Genomic DNA, 19265 nt, shown 5'->3' with positions numbered 1-19265 from the left:
GCAAGCTGCAATGTTTTGTCGGCTTGCTGTTTGTGTCATTCCCGTCAAAAGGAAGCAATCATCTTGTGCATAGCTGCACTCTTTGCTTGGGTGCAAGAACTTTGCCGTTATAGCAGCACGAAGAGCACATGTGAACTGAAGAACCCGGGGACTGGGTTTTTGCTTCTCAATGTGGAAAATAGATTTTCCAGAGCGTCCTGGCCAAAACGGCTTAAAAGCGGGAACTTGAATTGATGGTGTTCAAGAAAGAGTACCTGAAGATCCAATATAGCTGCTGTGGCCAGGATGACCCCTGTCTGAATTGGCTTCCAAATGTTTTTTTTTTTTTGCACTTCCGATTCAGATGCCATCAAAAAGCTTTAATATGTCTTTTAAAAATGAAACAGCATTCTCATGCTGGACATCATCAGAATGACTAAGAGCCAGTTTGGTGGTCCTTGATGTCATTAGCCGGAACCACCTGAAAACAGTCTCGACAAACCAAACCGTCGTTAAAGCTGAGTATCAAGTGTACCATTTGCCACGAGCATACGAAGAGCAGCACCAGTGTCATTGTTCAGGAGACTGAAAGCTGGTGCTACTTTCATTTTTTCATAATGGCTGGGTTTTACACAGGATGGCGTTAGGTGGGGAGCTAGCTTCAGCTCTCTGTTGCTATCAATTTCAATCAGCTTCTTAATTGGTTCCACAGACACTTCACTGCAGGGGAGACTATGCTTTTGTACAATTTCTTCGGGCAGATATATGATCTGACCTTTAGTGATGTGATTTCGCAAATTCTTTAAAAGATGTGCTACAGTAGGTAAAAAGTAAAGCTTCCTGGAGGAATCACATGGGTGAGGGCACCATGTTTTTGTTCTACTATGCTTGCCACATACTATTCCAAACAACCTCCACACACCTTGGTTACCACCGCCCATATCAGTGACAGCAGCATGAACACTTAGTGAAATGTTTTCACATGCCTTCACAATCATAATTATACAATCCTTCACTGTATTTGAATGAAATGAATTCCCTGTAAAGCGATATGCCACACACCTCCACACACCTTGGGATGGAGCGCATTTGGCAAGCACTCGCAGATTATGACTAGCAGTTTACCGGTATCGCTCAAGAGGAAAGTATACAACAGTTGCATATTGCCTGTACTCACCTATGGGGCTGAAACGTGGAGGCGAACCAAGAGAGTTCTACTTAAGTTGAGGACAACCCAGAGGGCTATGGAACGAAAAATGGTAGGGGCAACATTAAGAGATAGAAAGCGTGCAGAGTGGGTCAGAGAAATAACTCAAGTTACCGACATTCTAGTGCAAATTAAAAAGAAGAAATGGACATGGGCAGGATATGTAGTGCGAAGAGAGGATAACCGATGGTCGCTGAGGGTAACAAACTGGATTCCAAGGGAAGGAAAGCGTAGCAGGGGGCGGCAGAATATTAGGTGGGCAGACGAGATTAAGAAGTTCGCAGGGGTCAAGTGGATGCAGCTAGCACAGAACCGGGTTAAGTGGAGAAATATGGGAGAGGCCTTCGCCCTACAGTGGGTATAATCATGCTGCTGCTGCTGCTGCTGCTGATGATGATGATGATGATATGCCACAGTTTGATTCCAACCTATGCTTATGCCGCCTAACATAAACACAAGCCCATGGGTGGCCAAAGATTCATCAGGAAGGGTACCATCTGAAGGGGAATAGTTGGAGCTCCTAGCATTCTACTGGATGATACGTTATAGACAAGACCCCCCGGTGTAAGTTGAATTTAATCTATCATGAGAACAGCATGACGTTCCTCTTGTAGCATGAGCTTCACCTGCATTGAGTAACTATTGTTAGCAGAGTAGAAAAAGCAATGACACCTGTTTGACTGAACACTATCAAAGTGTGAAGCACCAAACAGGTTCATACGCATCTTCAATGCAAGGGATTCCATGATCGGGTGTAGCAGCCCAGCTTCAAACTTATAGCCCTCCAAATGACGCTGCAATGTGCGTTCCGCGGGAAAGGGCTGTGAAAGTTCCTTTAAAATTTCGTAGCCTCGGGCACCACAAGAGAGTCTCATCTTTAGGGCCTTGATCACAGTTTTCTTACTCCATTTAGTTCCTTTTATCGTTGGTTTTTGCAAGCACTTCAGTTGATCTTCATTTAAATATTTTTTGATCTCAGCGTAAAGATGACTGTTTGCAGTAAGTGCCTGGCCTTTTTGCTTCTGTGCAAGTTTTAGCTTACGCTGGGTATTCCGAAGAAGAGCTTCTAGCTGCTTTATTCGCTTCACCAAAGCTGCATATATAGCTGGTGCTAGAAAGAAAAATATCAGGAAATGTAGCTCAGCTTGTAACAAATCTAAGCAACTCCACAAACAAAGCAGCATATAACACAGCTGGCGCATCGCATTGCATCGCAACCCGTTCCTAGCGCATCGCATTCATGCAAATAGGGGTAATGCGCTAGGAAAGCGCATCGCAATAATGCGTGTAGCAGGGCTGGATTTAGAGGGGTAAGTGGACTAACCCCTCTCAATCTCAATAGGCAACACCGCGTTCCGCCACCACCACGCTAGAGATGATGCGCTACATGCAAACGCTGTCGCACCGCATTACCGTGAAGCGCTACCGAATGCGATGCGATACGACGCGCTACTGTCGCCTTCATGTAAACACGGCTAGTTAGTCACTGCTATCTGTTCGTCGCGCAACGTTCCTATAGGCTCGCGGGCTGCATTCCGCAACCTCGTGATAACTTAATTGCTCTCTTCATTTCTCCGACCACAAAGTTTCTTTCATGACAGCCAAGAACTTTTAGTGGGGTGTTTCTTGAAGGAATACGGGTGAAAAATTAAAAAAAAGTCTGTAATTGTACATATGTGTCTTGCTCGAAATCTTTGCCTCAATCGATCGAAAAAGAGAAACAGCTGATTAGCTTTGCTCAAATTTCGCATTAGGAAGTAACGCAATCGTCGGTAAGTTTTATTGCGAAAGCAGTACTGCTAGCACTTAGAGCCTTTGGCGTGTCGCGGCGCCTCCATCGTGTGACGTCACGCCATACCGGGAGACGGGGCCCCAGCTCGCGCCATCGGATGGTGGCGGTGAGTCCCTGCAGGAGCCGCAGCGGTGATGTCACGCCAACTTCACGTGACAGTGTGACGTCACGCCAGACCGAGAGACGGGCCCCAGCTCGCGCCATCGGATGTTGGCGGCGAGTCCATATACGGTGCTGTGTCGCAGCCGAGAGAGGGCGCTTGTGTAGAAGGCCCACTTAAATGGGCAAATAAGTGAATTAAGCGACTAGAAGCAACCAACAGCAGCATCCGTGCTTTCGCATTACTCCAATGTAGATTCTGCAGTCCCCATCCGCGGGATCTGCAGCTCTCCACCTGCGAGCAGTGGGAGGCCGGTATGCTTGTGCCTTTGCTATTTACTTGAATGACTATGCGAGATGATCGCGAGTTTGCTTGGTTTGCGCATTACAGTCGCTCATCCCACTGGTAGGTTCTTGTTAGTGAAATGAGTCGGGATACAATTTCTTTTGAGATGAAAGAATCGTGCGTAATTTGACGTAAGTTGGAATGGCGCTTAGCACTTTCCTGCCTATGCCGTCGACGGTTGCCAATGGTCTCGGAAATAATCGGGGGCTGCGTAACAAAAAAATGTTTCATGGTAATTTCTGCTTCCAGTGAGTGAAGATTGATTGTTGTGCGATAGGCGATGATGGGCTAATAAAATATTTGTAATCAATTGATGAATTGATGAAATAAAGAAAAATGGAAATTGAGGGTTTAAAGGTGTCAAAATGCTAGAATGAAAAACCAGTGCTTGGTGATGCTAATGACGAAAAGTTAGAATGTGTAACTAATTAATTGAAAAAATTGAAGAATGCGTTCAGAGGTGTCAAATTACTCAGAGTGGAAATGCGATTGTTGCTAACCTGAGTATTGGTATATAAAATGTAAAACATTAAATAAAATAAAGAAGAAAATGATAGAAATATAAAATAAATAAGAGGTAAAATTTAAAACGTGAAGAAAGAAAACATCGTGTGTGTGTGTGTGTGTGTGTGTGTGTGTGTGTGTGTGTGTGTGTGTGTGCAAGAGACGCTATCGCGTCATACCCTGAACGGCGGAGCTTAAGTGTCCCGCTAATTTTTATAACCGTATTACATAATATAAATCTGACTTTATGAACACAGCCAGTTGCACCAAGCACAGGTACTTCGCAGTAATGTGAGTTGACTGTTCAAATTTATTTTCGTTTCAGCCGAGTTCCTCTTCCTCCGAGTTCCTCGAAGCTTCTCATGACAGCGCTTTCATATGAGATTAAGGCTTCAAATATCTACTATCTGACAGAGGGAAAAACAAGAAATCGGCATATTTACAAAATCAACTGAATTTCAGGTGGCTATCAATTAGCGAACCATTGGGTGACTCGACAAAACACACAAAAGTGAAGCGCACGCTTTGTTATTTTCATCGGCCGCGCTGGCAGGTATGAAGGCACAGAATGCAAACCTGAGCTGCGCGCTCTAACGCGGACCGGACTTCGCATGCATTATCACGTGATAACATCTTTCGAAACGGGCTGGAAATGAGCATATTACAACACACTAGTGGGATGTCGTCTTTTCCTGCTTTACTAGACGCCGCGGGTTTGGCAGCGGCTTTTGCAGCATGAAACACGCACGTCGGGCGCACTAGACAGCCGTATTGCTCCCTGCACCAAGCACTACCATTTCGTACGACTGTGAAAAGTAGTTTCGGTAATCATGCCCTTGTCTTAAATCTAATACACAATGGTAAATGCAACATACGTACAAAAGGTTTCAAAGAGCGCGTTTGAACTATAGCGTTCGTTATACATGTATTGCTCCTTCTCCCGTGTCCTCCATTGAAGCAAAGTTTTTTTTAATCGATATTTATTGCCTCAGGGCATCAGTAGGGAAGTCCAGAAGTGAGCGATGATGAGGTCCCTGCGTCCTAGTGACGTATGAGGCACGATTGGTTGCTGAAAGGCCACCTATGCTCAGGTGCCGGACTCGTGTTGGTTTGAGTGCTGGGCAGTCCCACAGCAAGTGGTGAATGTCGGCTTCAACATCTTCGTTTTCCCAGATCAAGCATCCTGGGCGGGGATATCAGTGTTGGAAGTATGACCACGTCCTAGTGACAGCCGGTGTAAGGGCAACACCGACCCGGATCCCAATAAGCGCAACCTCCTCAGCACGGGTGAGACCGCGGGGAAGGGATATCGCGCACGGAGGGATAAGTGCACGTGTGCGGCGCCGGAGGTGCTCCTTTCTTGACAAAAGAAGGGTAGCGTCGTCCACTTCGAGGAGCCGTGGGATTGATGCGTCTTAGTTCACGAGGCGGGTTGCTAAATCAGCTTGACTTTGGGAATGCAGCAGATCCCGTGGGACCCACTCAATGCGTATTGACTGTGGGATGCGCGCCGCAAGCTGGTGGATGTCTTGGCAAATTTTAGGGCAGTGGCTGACACGTCGAAGCAGAGGTACTGCTTGAAGTGCGTCAGTGCGGATGAGAACGTGGGCTGTAGGGATCATGGTTATGGAAGCCACGGAGCAGGGTGCCTCCTGAACTGCCACGAGCTCAGCGCAGAAAGATGTAAGTGGTTCCAAAAGCTGAAACGTAGTGGTCTGATTAAGGCTAGGTCTCCGTGGACAGTAGACTGCCGTTTTGGCTTCAGAGCCTTGCAGGCTTCCATCCACATACACTACAATGGAATCTTGAGGAAGGTGAGTATCTTGCTCTTCAAATTTCTGGCGAAGCAACGATGCTGAGTTGTCAGACGTTGGTCCACTGATATCAGATGGCTTGTCACCTAACTGTATAAATTTCCAGGGAGGGAGAACTGGGCGCAGGTGGCTGAAGAATAATGTGTGACGTTGCATACGCCCTCAGTGCTTGCGTGGAATGTGACAAAGTGACCTTGAGTCTGCGAGCATCACGGCGCCGCTGCACCAGTTCATCGATGGTGTTGAGCTGCGCATTCTCCTGTAACGCTACGACCGGTGTGAGTCGTGGAAGGCATGTTATGGTCCTCATAGCTTCTCGATTTGCAGTTTCAAGGCGATCCCATTGTGCTCTTGTGAGATGCCTGGAACTGGGCCTGATAAACAACACGTGGCTGCAGAACCGCCCTCACTAATTGGCGTGCAACAGACGAGCCAGCGCCACCCGTTTTAGGTGCAATTCTTATTAAACGCATAGTTTAAAGTGCTTGCTTTTTTGCCTGAGAAAGCCAAGCAGTCACTGATCTTGATTGGTTAATTGTTAAGCCCAGAATTTTCAGGCTCGAACTTTCTTGTATTGGGGTGCCTGATAGAGATGGACGAATTGGATTTGAGGTAAGTTTACGGCGTCCCCAGCGGTTAGCGACTGACGTGTATGACGTTTACACACAGAAAGTTGAAGGCCAATGGAGGATAGTTAATCAGAGGTTACGTGTAATGCTTACTGAAAGACTGAGACATCAAGGGGTGCCGCCTCAAGTCTTTCAAAATAACTGTCGTTTGCCTCTCGCCTTCGAGCAGCGAATTCGCGTTCGTGAGCTTTTTTTTTTTATGTCTGAGACTGCCAACAAGCGCTCTTTGAAAACAATGTCCGCGGCGATCAATTAACCACAATTTCTCGCTTTCGAAAGCACCGATAAAAAACATGCCTCCAGCCAGCCTCTATGTCAGCCGGGACACATGGTGAGTGCTCCATACCGTGATATCACTGCGCATTGCAAAAACGTGATTTCAGGGATATCATGTAAGCGCCACGCCAATGGGATGAAAGTAATATTGAACAACGTCGGAGACAATACTGATCCCTGGGGCACGCCACGTAGTGAAACGAATGAACCAGCAGTGTCACCACTGAGGCGAATTGCAAATTTTCTTCCGTCCAAAAATGATGCGACAAAAGTGCATACTCTTAGAGGGAGATGAAGCATGTCAATGGCAATCAGGATTGCAGCATGACTGATGTTGTCATATGCCTTTTCAACGTCCATTGCTAATATGGTACGTACATTGCGGCTGCGGGTAGAGGATAGAACTGCTGATGCCAAGACAGCCAACCCGTCCTCTGTACCTATGTATGGACGAAATCCAATTTGAGCAAGGTGATAAAAACCGTGCTGTTCAAGCCACCAAGAAAGTCGTGTGGCTCGGGCTTGCAAAGCGTTGATGTTAAGGAGATTGGTCGTAAGTTGGCGAGGTCTGTTGGAGGCTTCCCAGGTTTGGGAATAGGGAGCACGACAGCAGTTTTCCAGCTCTCGGGTACGGCGCCATCAAGCCACACTTTGTTTATGGTGTCTGGTAGTTAAGGAAGTGCAGCAGTACGCAGATGGAATTGCGAGCCCCCTTTAGATGTCTGAGCTGCTGGCTGCAATTGACGATGCGAAACGGAAGAAGCATACACTTATCCTTCAAGTTAACAAGGCTCTATAGCACGCAAAACAACCTTGCCGTTTTAGGTGATAGCAGGCTCTGTGAGCTAGCTCCCAGTCAGAGGGACGCGCAGTAATGCTTGACAGGATGCAAGTGACACTTGTAAAGCCGATTAGGATTGCAAACGAGCGGTCGCATACACGCGTATACCTTGTTTCCGTGCGCGTCTACGACGGTGCGCTTGCCGCAGAAGAGTACGCAGCAACATGCTGGCGTCATTCCGAATAGAGCTTGGTGCAAGCAGCGACTGCTGTGATGTTAAAAAATAAAACAATCGCTTGTGATCATTCCAATACACCTTGCGGTGCAAGCACGGGTTCCACGAATGCGCACGTTGACAGCGTACTCGATGGGAGCTAGGCGCGGGCGGACTGAACAAACCATGGCCGTCGCGCACAGTTTCTGTCTCTTTCACTAGACGGCGCTAACTTTTGTAAAGCCTCTATTAGGCCAGGTTCGTCAAAACGCGGACCTTGCTTATAGGAAAACCCACGCCCAGACTTATGGACAACTATAACGCGCTTAGAAGAGCAGAAAGTAGGCAAATTGGTTGAAATGCATCACTGGTGAAACACGAAAGGAAACGTGGACGACACAATGACACGGACAAGCGCTATACAGATAAGATATGCTGTCGCCCAGCCAGAAATTAGTGACCGTGTGCTGATACTGTAGACGCTTGGGCATGGGCATTATCGGCGCAGCGCATACGACGAGGAAGGAAGAAGACACACAGTCTCCTAAAAAAACGGAGTTGAGCTAGTTGGTACATGTTTAAAGAATAACAGCGCGGAGACGAAGGACAAGAAAGAAGACAGCACCTACGCTATCAACTGCAGTTTATTAGAAAGAAACACGCAAAATATACTCTTTTCACAACTAAGAGCGCATCTGCAACTCCAACTGCCAAACGGATGACAGTATTTTGAATGAAGATATATTATTTCACAGTCATGAACAGATACAGAAGGGGCCTTACACAAGAGTCATGATTTTAATGAATAGGAAACGCTTCACTGATTTCTCTTGTCAGTTTATCTTTGTGTTTGTACAGAATTTCGGTCTCATTAAAAAGGGGAACACATGACTTTTCAGAACAATTCAGTTGGTTGTTAAGCGGACAGTTCCTGTAATGCAGAGCAAGATTCGATCTTCAATGAAGCGTGGTGGTCACGTAAGCTGGTGTTTAGGCACCTTCACGTTTGACCTATGTAGGTCTTTCCGCTTGTGAAAGGCACTTCATACACAACTCCCTCTACGCAACATAAAAACCTTAAGTCATGCTTTATCTGGCACCCTATTTCCGTTTTTCTTCGTTTTGTTTTCATTTTCCCTTGTTTTTGCCTCAACCATGGCGCATATTTTTCCAAGCTTTTTGAGTGCAGAAGAAAGAACATCTACTCCATATCTGCTACCTACTTGTTTCAAACGGTGTCACATTTGGTGAATATTTGGCAGGACTGCAATTTTATTTTTCTGTTTACCGGAATGCTGTGGTGACTCTTGTCTACCGCTCGATTTTATCCTTTTTAGTATCTTGCTGCATGCAAGAACTATGATATCATCCGGAAACCCCGCTGTTCTTAGTCTCAAAAACTGTCGATTAGAACTGTCACTGGCAGCATGTGCATATGATTTTTAAACGGTGGCGCCAAGAAACAGCTATACCACATTTTACAATCTTGGAATGCGCGGAATGGTAGCTAAGTAAAGGCTTTTCAGATCTCTGCAGAAAAGACCAGCACACATGATCCGGCTTCATTTCCAGATTTCCAGTCTAATATCCTATGAGGCTTCTCAAAGGTGAATGTAAGGCCGTGTCCACTGTCCTAAAAAAATCTTTAACACGTCAATGACCTGCCTATGGAAGTCATCGGGATCCACAAAAACAAGGTAATCATCGACGTACCTGAAGATACGTGTTATTTTGACCGACAGGTTACTTACAATACCTTTATGTACATAGCTAAGAAAGATGTTGCTTAGTACCGAGCCACCTTTGAATCAATGCATACCCGCTTTTTCTGAGTATACAGTCTTCCTTCCCATTCAACAAAAGTGGACCCAAGATAAAACGACAAAAGTTCCAAAAACTCCCCACAGAAATTCCGCATTTCGAAATGAATTCTTCGTCTCCGCGCTGTTATTCCTTAAACACAGTCTCTTCTCGTCCTCGTCGTATGCGCTGCACCAATAAATTTTTAATACAGGGCGGCAATTCAGTAAAAACAGAACATGCCCGATGACAATGACATGACCTTTAATGAATGACAGCGAACATAGCGCGAGCGCTCCTTGCCATACCACTGCGTTTCTTCATTAAAATAGTTGTCTGCAACCATATATATATTCACACTGCCGCATTAGACACACATTGAGCCTTAACAGATGATATCACCCTAGCTGTAATCTGCTCCTGATGATATCACCATAGCTGTAATCTTAATCAGTAAAAGCCGTAAAGAACGTACGTGTTGCTTGCCTGAGCGCCCATTCTTTAAAAGAAAATCGCAAGCTAGACTAAGAAAGGAAAATCTGGGAACAACATTCCACATGAGTTTTACTGACGCTTTGGGTACACGGCGTCGTCCTTGTAAGCCAGAGGATGGCTACCCGGCTCTCCTTAAGCTGGAAATCGAGATTTAGGTCACCGGAGACGCACTAGCATAGACGTATCCAGGGTAACCAAACACCTCTTACGCACACCAGGGGCTACTACTTTCCTCATCGCTGCCACTGCCCGTGCACAGCGGGTATTATGTTGCCTCGAACCGTTCAAAACATTATTTGTTCTTTTTCAACAGCCGCCGGCATGCGTCCTTATCACTGTTATTGTAGCGGACGGATCGATCGATTCTGCACTCTTTCTTCATTCTCTTTGTCGCGCGGCGCAGCTTTATCATTTTCTTCGTCGCGCGAGATGCGTCGAGGTGTATCTCGGAGATGCCAGCTAATCACACGTGTTTCTATACAATGTTCCAGGTTGTGCAGTCACCGTTTGCAGCTGCTTCTAGGTGTTTCTTCACCGCCTTTAAATTTAGCGCTGACAGATGCAACGGGTATTTATAGATCGATGACCGCCGAGCACCCTTGTTGATATCGCGGCCGCCGATTTCTCCGCTGTTTTGCGGGCACTGGTCAGCATAATCGCAGGATTTAATGCTTGGAACGACGCAGCAAAGCCAAGACAAGTTTATTTCGTTCTTAAGAGACGTGCGCTAATTTGGTTTGAGAACCGTGAGTCATCTTCAAAAGGCAGGGACACATTCAAACAGGAGCATTTGAAGGACTTCACTAGTGTTAATTTTCAGGAAAGAAAAAGCGCAGTCGCTACTGCAATTATGGGTTCAACTCTCCAATGAACCGGTCCTCGCTTATTTTGAGGAAATGAAGCGCCTCTTCTGACGCGCCGACCCTAACATAGCCGAATCAGAGAAAGTGAAATTTTGACGTGAGTCGCTAAAGAGTTGCTTTTTGCTGGCCTCGTCAGAGAGCGGTCGTACCGTCGACAACTTCAAGCAGTTTGTGCGAGCCCTTAAAACTGCACATCTGCGAGCGGAGATAGCCAGAGGGACCTTACACGCGAAGCCGCCCGAAAAGAACTTCACGGCTACTACCTGTCACCTGTCACCAAGTATCGAGAAAACGAAACCGGCCACTCAGATCTTTCCTCACCGGGACCATGAACATAAAGTGGAACCTACTCTTTCGCGAACGTATTACAGTTTTCATACTTTCATCTGGAAATTAGAGAACGGAACGATCACAATAAAGAAATTGTTTGCATCACGAACCACAAAAATTTGGAGAAGCGTTGGTAACGCTATTGACTGCTTAGTCAAAATTGCATACTAAAATGGGAGCAGCGCCTTTTTCTAGTTTTTATACTGCTTTACTTTTCTTCTTTTCTTCTCGGACTTTGCTCTTGTGGCCATCGACTTGCATGTTTATGCTTATTTTGTACATCATGTTTCCACTTATTTTGCTTGTATTCTTAACATGTGATGACACTGTGTAATGCTTTGTCGATGTTTTGATGCTGTCTCCCCCAGGCGCCTATGTAATTCCCGTTTGGGCGTTTAGGGCAATAAAATGAAATGAAAGCAGCCATGCTTGCGGACATCATCCGCGAAGTACAGCAGCTCTTGGTTCAACATTAACAAAAACGACCGTTCCTCACCGTTCCTCAAAAACCACTATGCTGCCGCATTACGACGTCCTGCACCCTAGCGTGACCTTCTAAGCTCTTGCTGCTATAATCCTGTTCCAGAAAGCCCGCCAATCCTATGAACGACCTTCAAACCCCAGGAGGTGCTACGCATGGATGACTTGCAAAAACAGACCACTCTGTTTTCATTCTGGTGAGGCTGGACACAGCCTCCGACACTGTCCGTACTGGCGTACCGGCCTGCGAAGTTCTGCCATCGACGTCCCACGACCCAGTCCTGGCGAACGACCAGAGGAAATCGATGACTTCTTGCGCAGGCGATATAATGCATAGTCAAGCCGTCTGTCCCGTTCCTCATCGCTGTACGGCTCACAATTTGCATCACCCGGCAGAAAATACGAGCGACGAAGGTCCCCTAGTCCCCGGAGGGGAAAGTAAAGAGCGAACCTTAGGAGGTGAGGTTGCTTCGAGGCGAAATAACGATTATCCTGACGACGATGCCGCTTACGCCGACGCTCCTTATGAAGACTCCCTTGACGATCAAAGGCCAGACTTCAAAGTTACCGCGCCGCTACGCACGATATCGACGACAACACGGCCAGACTCCATGTTGACAGCGCCGCCCAGCGAAGTGACAACGGTGTGCCCCGGCCGCGACCTCAGCACACGACTAAGCAGCGATCGAACACCGAATCTAACATGCAATGCAAGGGCACGAACAAGTGACCTTGAAGTGGCTGTCAACAGTCGCACGCTTTAGTGGACACTGGAGCCGGCTATTCTGTCACCAGTGGATCTTTCACCGACCAGGCCAAAAAAGTAACGACCACTTCAGGTGGTGCGCTAATCCGCACCGCTGTTGGTAATCTTATTACGTCGTCCGGGCGATGCACCGCAAGATGAACAGTTAATGGCTGTACTTATCCTACGATCTTCGTCATCTTACAGAACTGCTCTCGAGATGTTATTCTGGGTATGGATTTCTTAGTGAACATTGATTGATCTTCGACCTTCGCTCAAAGCTCATCAAGCTCTCGACGGACAACGTTATACCTACCACGACAACGTCGACTCCTCACATGGCTCTAAACATCCTCGATTGAGACTTGACAGTGCCGCCCTGATCAAGCGTCGTCGCCAGCGTGGGCAACGCAGACATCTAAACCGCCGAAGGCGCCGTCGAAAGAAACATCCAGTTGCTCTTGGAACGAAGGCTCCGAATAGCGAGAGGTATCGTCCATATCCGAGGATAGGCTCAGGTACTGATGACGAACTTCACCGAAGAATACCGGCATCTTAACAAGAGCACGACGACCACTTGCATCGACGAGTTAGCCGACATCCTAGACGACTTCATCCTCCCCGACGAACCCACAGAAGACCAAGCTGACTAAGGCAGTTTCCCACTTTCGACGTGAACCCAGACCTATCCCGAACCAGAAATAACCAAATACGCACACTTCTTGAAAACTACTGCTCGTGCTTTTCGCCAGCATTGAAGGTGCGTCAAACTCTGTTGGCCAAGCATCGCATTATTACTGTCGAATACGCTCGACCTCTTCGTCAAAGCTACTATCATGTATCGCCACGAGAACATCAGACCATCCGAGATCAAGCGGAGGAAATGCTTCGTGATGACGTCATCCAGCCATCGAAGAGTCCCTGGGAGGCACCTGCCGTTCTAGTGAAGAATAAAGACTGCACACTTCGCTTCTGCGTCGAGTGCCGCCGCTTGAACCGCATAACGAATAAGGATGTGTACCCTCTCACTCGCATCGACGACACACTGGACCGGCTCTGCAATGCAAGGCACTTCTCGGCGATTGACGTGAAGGGCGGCGAATGGCAAACTGACCTGACGAAATAGATCGCGACAAGATCATGCTGATCACACCGGACGGTCTCTTTTGAGTTCAAGTGGCGTCTTTTGGCCTCTGCTCCGCACAAGACAAGTTCCAGCGAGTATTGAACACGGTACTAGCTGGCAGGCTTGAAGTGGCAGATTTGTCTGGTATATTTAGACTATATTGTTGTCTTCTCTTCGAACTTTGAAGACCACCTGAAAAGGCTTCGGACAGTGCTCGACGCAATCAAGTCATCACGCTGAAAGCAGAGAAGTGCCACTTCGCCTACGAGGAGCTGTTGTTAGGGCACATCGTAAGCAAGTCATCCAAACATTCAGAAAATAGCCGCGATCGCAAAATTTCTGCAGACTGGTGAGTCGTGACAAGAAAGCTGTGCGCCAATTTTTTGGGCTGCGCACGTACTACTAGCGATTTGTGAGGAACTTCTCGCGCATCGCCGAAACTTTGGAATAGCTTACAAAGGCTGACGCACGTTTTAAATGGGACGCGTCGAAAACTGAAATTTTCCAAGAACTAAGGCGCCGCATATAGTCGCCTCCTGCCCTGTAGGGTACTTTGATGAAAACGCCGAGACAAATTCTCACCGACGCCGGCAGTATGGCCTATAGGCGCCATCTTCGTACAGAAGAGTGCCGGACAGGAGAAGATTATTGCGTTCGCTAACAGGTCCCTCTCAAACTCCGATGACAATGCTTTGACGGCAGAGAAAAAGTGCCTCGTGCTCATCTCAGCCGCTTCGAAGTTCCGCCAATATCTCTGCAATCGATCACTCATGGTGGTAAGCGATAACCACGCCTTCTGCTGGCTGGCCAAATTGAAATACCCCTCCGGCCGCCTTACGTCTTCAAGCATTGACAATTCTGTAGTCCACAAGTCTGGGCGCAAGCAGTCCGATGGAGACCGCCCTTAGTGGAGCGATGGAGCCCTTAGTGACGCTCCTGCAAAAGGAGTCTACGACCACGCATTCTTGGGACCAGTAAGCACCAGCAGGTTTGCGCAACAGCATCGCTCGAACCCTGAATTGAGACGCCTAACACAATACCTATAGAAGGCAAGACCGTTTCTCTTCCTACTGTATTCAGGCGTCAGTTGTCATCCTCCGCGTTGCACAACGACGTTCTCGTGAAGAACGTCGCACCTAACACATACCTCCTTGCCGTATGTAAATAGCTCCGAAAGGAAAGTTTGCAGGCTTATCATGGCAAACCGACATCAAGACATCTCGGGATGGTACGCACTTTGCATCGAGTCCAAGCGAAGTATTATTGGCCGCGATTACCTCCCGACGTTCCCCATTACGTGAAAACGTGCCGTGAATGTCAGCAACACAAGACACCTCCGATCAGACCTGCTGAGATACTGAACCCCATACCACCTCAAGACGTCTCAGTAAATTGGAATGAATCTCTTTGGCCTATTTCCGACTTCATCTACGGGCAGCAAGTGGGTCACTGTGGCCCCCGATTATCTTACCCGCTGCGCCGAAGCAAAATCACTTCAACCCTCAACCCTCTGTCCTCCACGCATGACGAAAGTCTCGAAATTCATTGTCTTCTGCGCAAAAACTACCCCCCCCCCCCCACACACACACACACTCCTCCGTCGTCGAACTATTCCAAACTTCCATGGACCACATCTCATCCACCCAGTATTCGCGCGACAGACCTGGCCCATGGTGCCAGATCTGCCCGCTCTATTCTACACCTGAGATAAACACGTCCTTTGAGCGATGAGAGGCGCTGCTGACCGGTCAGCCCTAACATGGGGCACCAAAGGGCCTTTATCCAGCAGGTCCGCAGGCAATACTTGTTGGGCTAGTTGGTTTGATACCATGTTTCTGGGCTCGGCATACAATGACTCTCCAGTGCGAAGAACGTATCTATGTCAATATTCTCTGGTCATTATACCCTTTTAGTCGTCGACTCGAAAAGCCTCCTTAAAACGGCTGCCAGCATTACCACTATTATCAGATTCTAAATCAACCGTTCATAATTTAAGCGCGGGTGGGATATACCGTTCAGTTCTCTCTCGTAATACTCCCTTTAACCCACTATATCACCCGGCTTTGGACCCCCGCAAACGCGGGCCCAAATGGGGCGAGGTGGTTCACGCCTGCGCCCGAGGTTTCACTGTCCGGCCGCAGGCAATGGAGTCCACCTTCGTCCACGTGGCATTGCTTACTGCGCGGGACTACCTCCTCTCCTTTATGACGTCACCATTACTGCCTCGGTCGCCTTGTATATCCCTCGGCAACACCACAGAACCTCTCGGTATCGCAAGATTATCTGGCGCCAGCTTCAATATCACACATTTCCCACTCCAGCTGCATTTCGCCACCCCACTCACCCAGGTATCTATTCCTTCTCAGCTTGCCATTTCTGCTCGGCCAGAACCAACCTTGACCGCATCAAGTGGGGCATTGCTTCCCCCCACCTCCCACCAAAATCACTCAATATTCAAAGGAGCAGTGGGAAGCTGCCCTGCGCAGCCCAGCGCCTGATCTGCAGGACCAGATCCTGGATTGGGCTCAGCATGTAGCGGAGGCCTATCCAGAGTAGACCATCCTTCCCTCTCCCACGGCCCCTTTTCTCTATGGGACAAACAGTCGTTACCAGGGTGTTACTCAAAACTAAGAACAAGAATGACGACATTACGAAGCGCTAAACTCGCCCTTCAATTTTGAAAACGAGGAGAACCAGTACTTGAGATGTGCCCTATATTAGGCCACGTGAATACGGAAATCAAAGGGAATCTTAAAAGAAGCAAACTAAAGATGACATAAGCCTGATGCACGATGGTTTGTCTTCTGTGCTTTGGTTTACCTTTTTGCCGTACGCCTTTAGCTTGGGTCTTGGGTCAAAATTTGGCATAGTTCTGGCATAGTCTATCCGATTCTGTGGTTACTTTATAAGCGCGCGAACTTGCCTTCTCAATCGTACCTGATGCTTATGTAATGTTTAGTTTGGTTTTTGGAGATTCCCGTTTCTGTGTTTACGTGGCTTGGCTTAATACTGGCTCGCCTTGTTTTCGCAATAAAAGTTAGTTCGAGTTTCGTCCTTTCGTACTCCTTGTTTTTGTGCTTCGTCGCTGCTCGTCGTCTCGCAAGCAATGTCCGCCGAGCAGCTCAAGCTTCTGGAGACCTGGAATAAGCACTGCACCAATAATTCAAACGATTACCCTTTGTTTATTAATGTAAATATGAAGAACGTTTCCTTCAGCGGCATTGCTGTCGCTGCATGTACTGCCCCTGTGGTCCCAGTGGCTTTAAACAAAGCACCAACTAAAGACTCCTCCATGGCGAGCTAGTCCATGAAATTGTCCTGTATGAGTACGCTTTGGCTTACGGTGAAGCTGCTGACAGCCGTGTTCTTTTTGAGAAAGGGTGATCGAACCAATAGTGTTTGACTCATTGAACAGAGCGTCTGTCACGTTGAGTGTAGTCTGTGCAGAATCTGGTTTCGAAGGTCGGAAGAGGCACGAACACGCAAGTATTTTTTGATTCTCCGAGTACCAGTTCCTCGATTCCTTCATAGGGATAAAATGACATCCGAATGGTCATTGGATTTTATTCGTTCTGGGGATGTGCAGCCTGCTGATGCGCTGTTCAGTTCAGCACACTAGAGACCGGTAGCAACCGCAAAGGGTTGCTGCACCTTTTGTCAGTGATGTGCTTTGGTCGGCAATGGTGAGGCGATTAGCTGGATGTCCCCGGTGAGGTTGGCTTGTTGCTGTCGCATCTAGGAGCTAAAATGTTTGAAGAGCTCGTTTCATGGTTCCAAGTTCGTTAATAATTGGCATAAAATGATTTTTTTATTGCGTCGAGTGCACACAAATCCAAAGTGTTTTGTCATGAAAATGTTTGTACATATACCAAGGACGTTTGTACCTTCTTCATCCCCTGATGTGGCAGCAGCGGTCACCTGTGGGAAAGACCCAAGAAGCAATCCTCAGTTTCGTAAGAGCGTCGGGCCTGCACGACAGGTTGTGACTTTGCAGTACGTGTTTCATTTAGGTGACTTTTTTATCCTTTTTTCTTTTCTGTCATTTATATCCCTCATCCCTTTTTATTTAGTGCAGCGTAGCAAACGGGCTTCTTTTGCCGTGTAACTTCGCTGCCATTCATCCTTTTTGTCCTAATTCTTTATAGCTGATTTAATCAGAAGGTTGCAGTGACTGCAGGGAAGTATTTTCTTCATAGCAAAACGTTTTTCGCGGCTAGTCAACAGAACCCACTTTTCAAGCATATTGAACGCATTATAAAGTAAAACCAAACAATACAAAAACGTCGTGGCAGCGATAATGGATTCTCGCAATGCAGTTTCCAGCGCAGGGACCCAAAGTTCAAGGCAAAATGTCCGGAGCCAGTTAACCTTGATGTTTGTAATTGGAGAAGCATATCTTCAGCTCTAAACAGCAAACTAATAATTTCTCCCTCCCCCTAGGGTGCCAACGTCGGCTGGTCGCAGTGTGCGGGAGCGTTGGGTTTTAAAATAAGAAGCCCACGGTTTCCGGACATTTCGATAAAAAGACCCTGTGTATTTTCTTTTGTCAACTTCTACGCGAAACACACGATGGATATGTCGCATGGAAGACTGACAAGGCCATGGATCGAGACGGCCAGGTAATAAAGATTAAGAAAAAAGAGTTTGATAAGAAAAAAGAGGTGATGATGATAAGAGAAAGCACAGTAGGGGAGAAAGTGGAGGGAGGCATTCAAGGGTTTCCCCCCACCGCTCTTGTCTATCCGTACCGGCGCTTCGTCGGACTCATGATATCTTGTTAAAACATTTATTTCACTCGACGATTGCAAAGCCGACTCACCAGCTCTGCTGAGGCGCTCAAGTCACTCCCGGATGTCATAAAGATAAAGGTAGCGCCTCACAGCACGCCAGCAGTACTCATTGAGATGGTCCAGTTGAGCACGGCCATCTTCAACGACGTGGCATTGGACCCGCTCTCTCACGACACCCGCCATCCGCATGAAGTCGTTCATGCTTTCAATTCCGCGTAACCCTCGGCCCGCCATCGCAGATGCCTCGGCACCGCTGACCAACAGCTGCTCGGCCAGCTCGTCCAGGAGCGTTGGGGTCCGGGCCACTCGCTCCAGGGCACGCGCGCTGAACCTGCGTCGGGGTTTCCCGCGTGCTCCTTGGAAATGCAGTCATCCGGCGACCAATTAAGCCCCCAATTTTTCATGCATTTAGCGTTTCGAAAGAGCTTAAAGGGCAATAAATAATTAGCATTACACTTTCACGCAGCGCATCGTCTGTGCCCGCATACTAGAAGACACATAACCCTACCTGGCCCTACGGGGCTGGAACGGTAGGTCAACGCTTGTGGCGGGGGCTAGTGAGCCACCGAATTTTTATCTGATATAGGCCGCCATTGCACCCGCCACCGCTTAAGGTGGGGGAAGACGGCTGTTGTGGCGTGCATTTTCTTTTCTTTCTTCCTACAGCCACAACCTCCCTTACGGCACGGTTCAGGTGTCCACTGAAACAAGTGTGACAGATACAGCGCCTGTTCCTTTCTGTGAACCAATTATTATTATTATTATTATTATTTAGCGCCGCTCAAAAGATGCGGAAAATTAGGTCTCTTAGTCGTCTTTAAGAGGAGAATGGCGAAAGCCTACTCTTCTTCGGTTTGGTTTGGTTTGGTTTTTGGGTTTTAGCGTCCCAAAGCAACTCAGGCTATGAGAGACGCCGGAGTGGAGAACTCCGGAAATTTCGACCACTGGGGTTCTTTAACGTGCACTGACATCGCACAGCACACGGGCGCCTTGCT

Source organism: Amblyomma maculatum, chromosome 10, assembly GCF_055883805.1.
Source record: "Amblyomma maculatum isolate TAMU_Amacu chromosome 10, ASM5588380v1, whole genome shotgun sequence".
NCBI lineage: Eukaryota > Metazoa > Arthropoda > Arachnida > Ixodida > Ixodidae > Amblyomma > Amblyomma maculatum.
The sequence above is the reverse complement of the archived record's forward strand: the minus strand, read 5'-3'. Positions refer to the sequence as shown.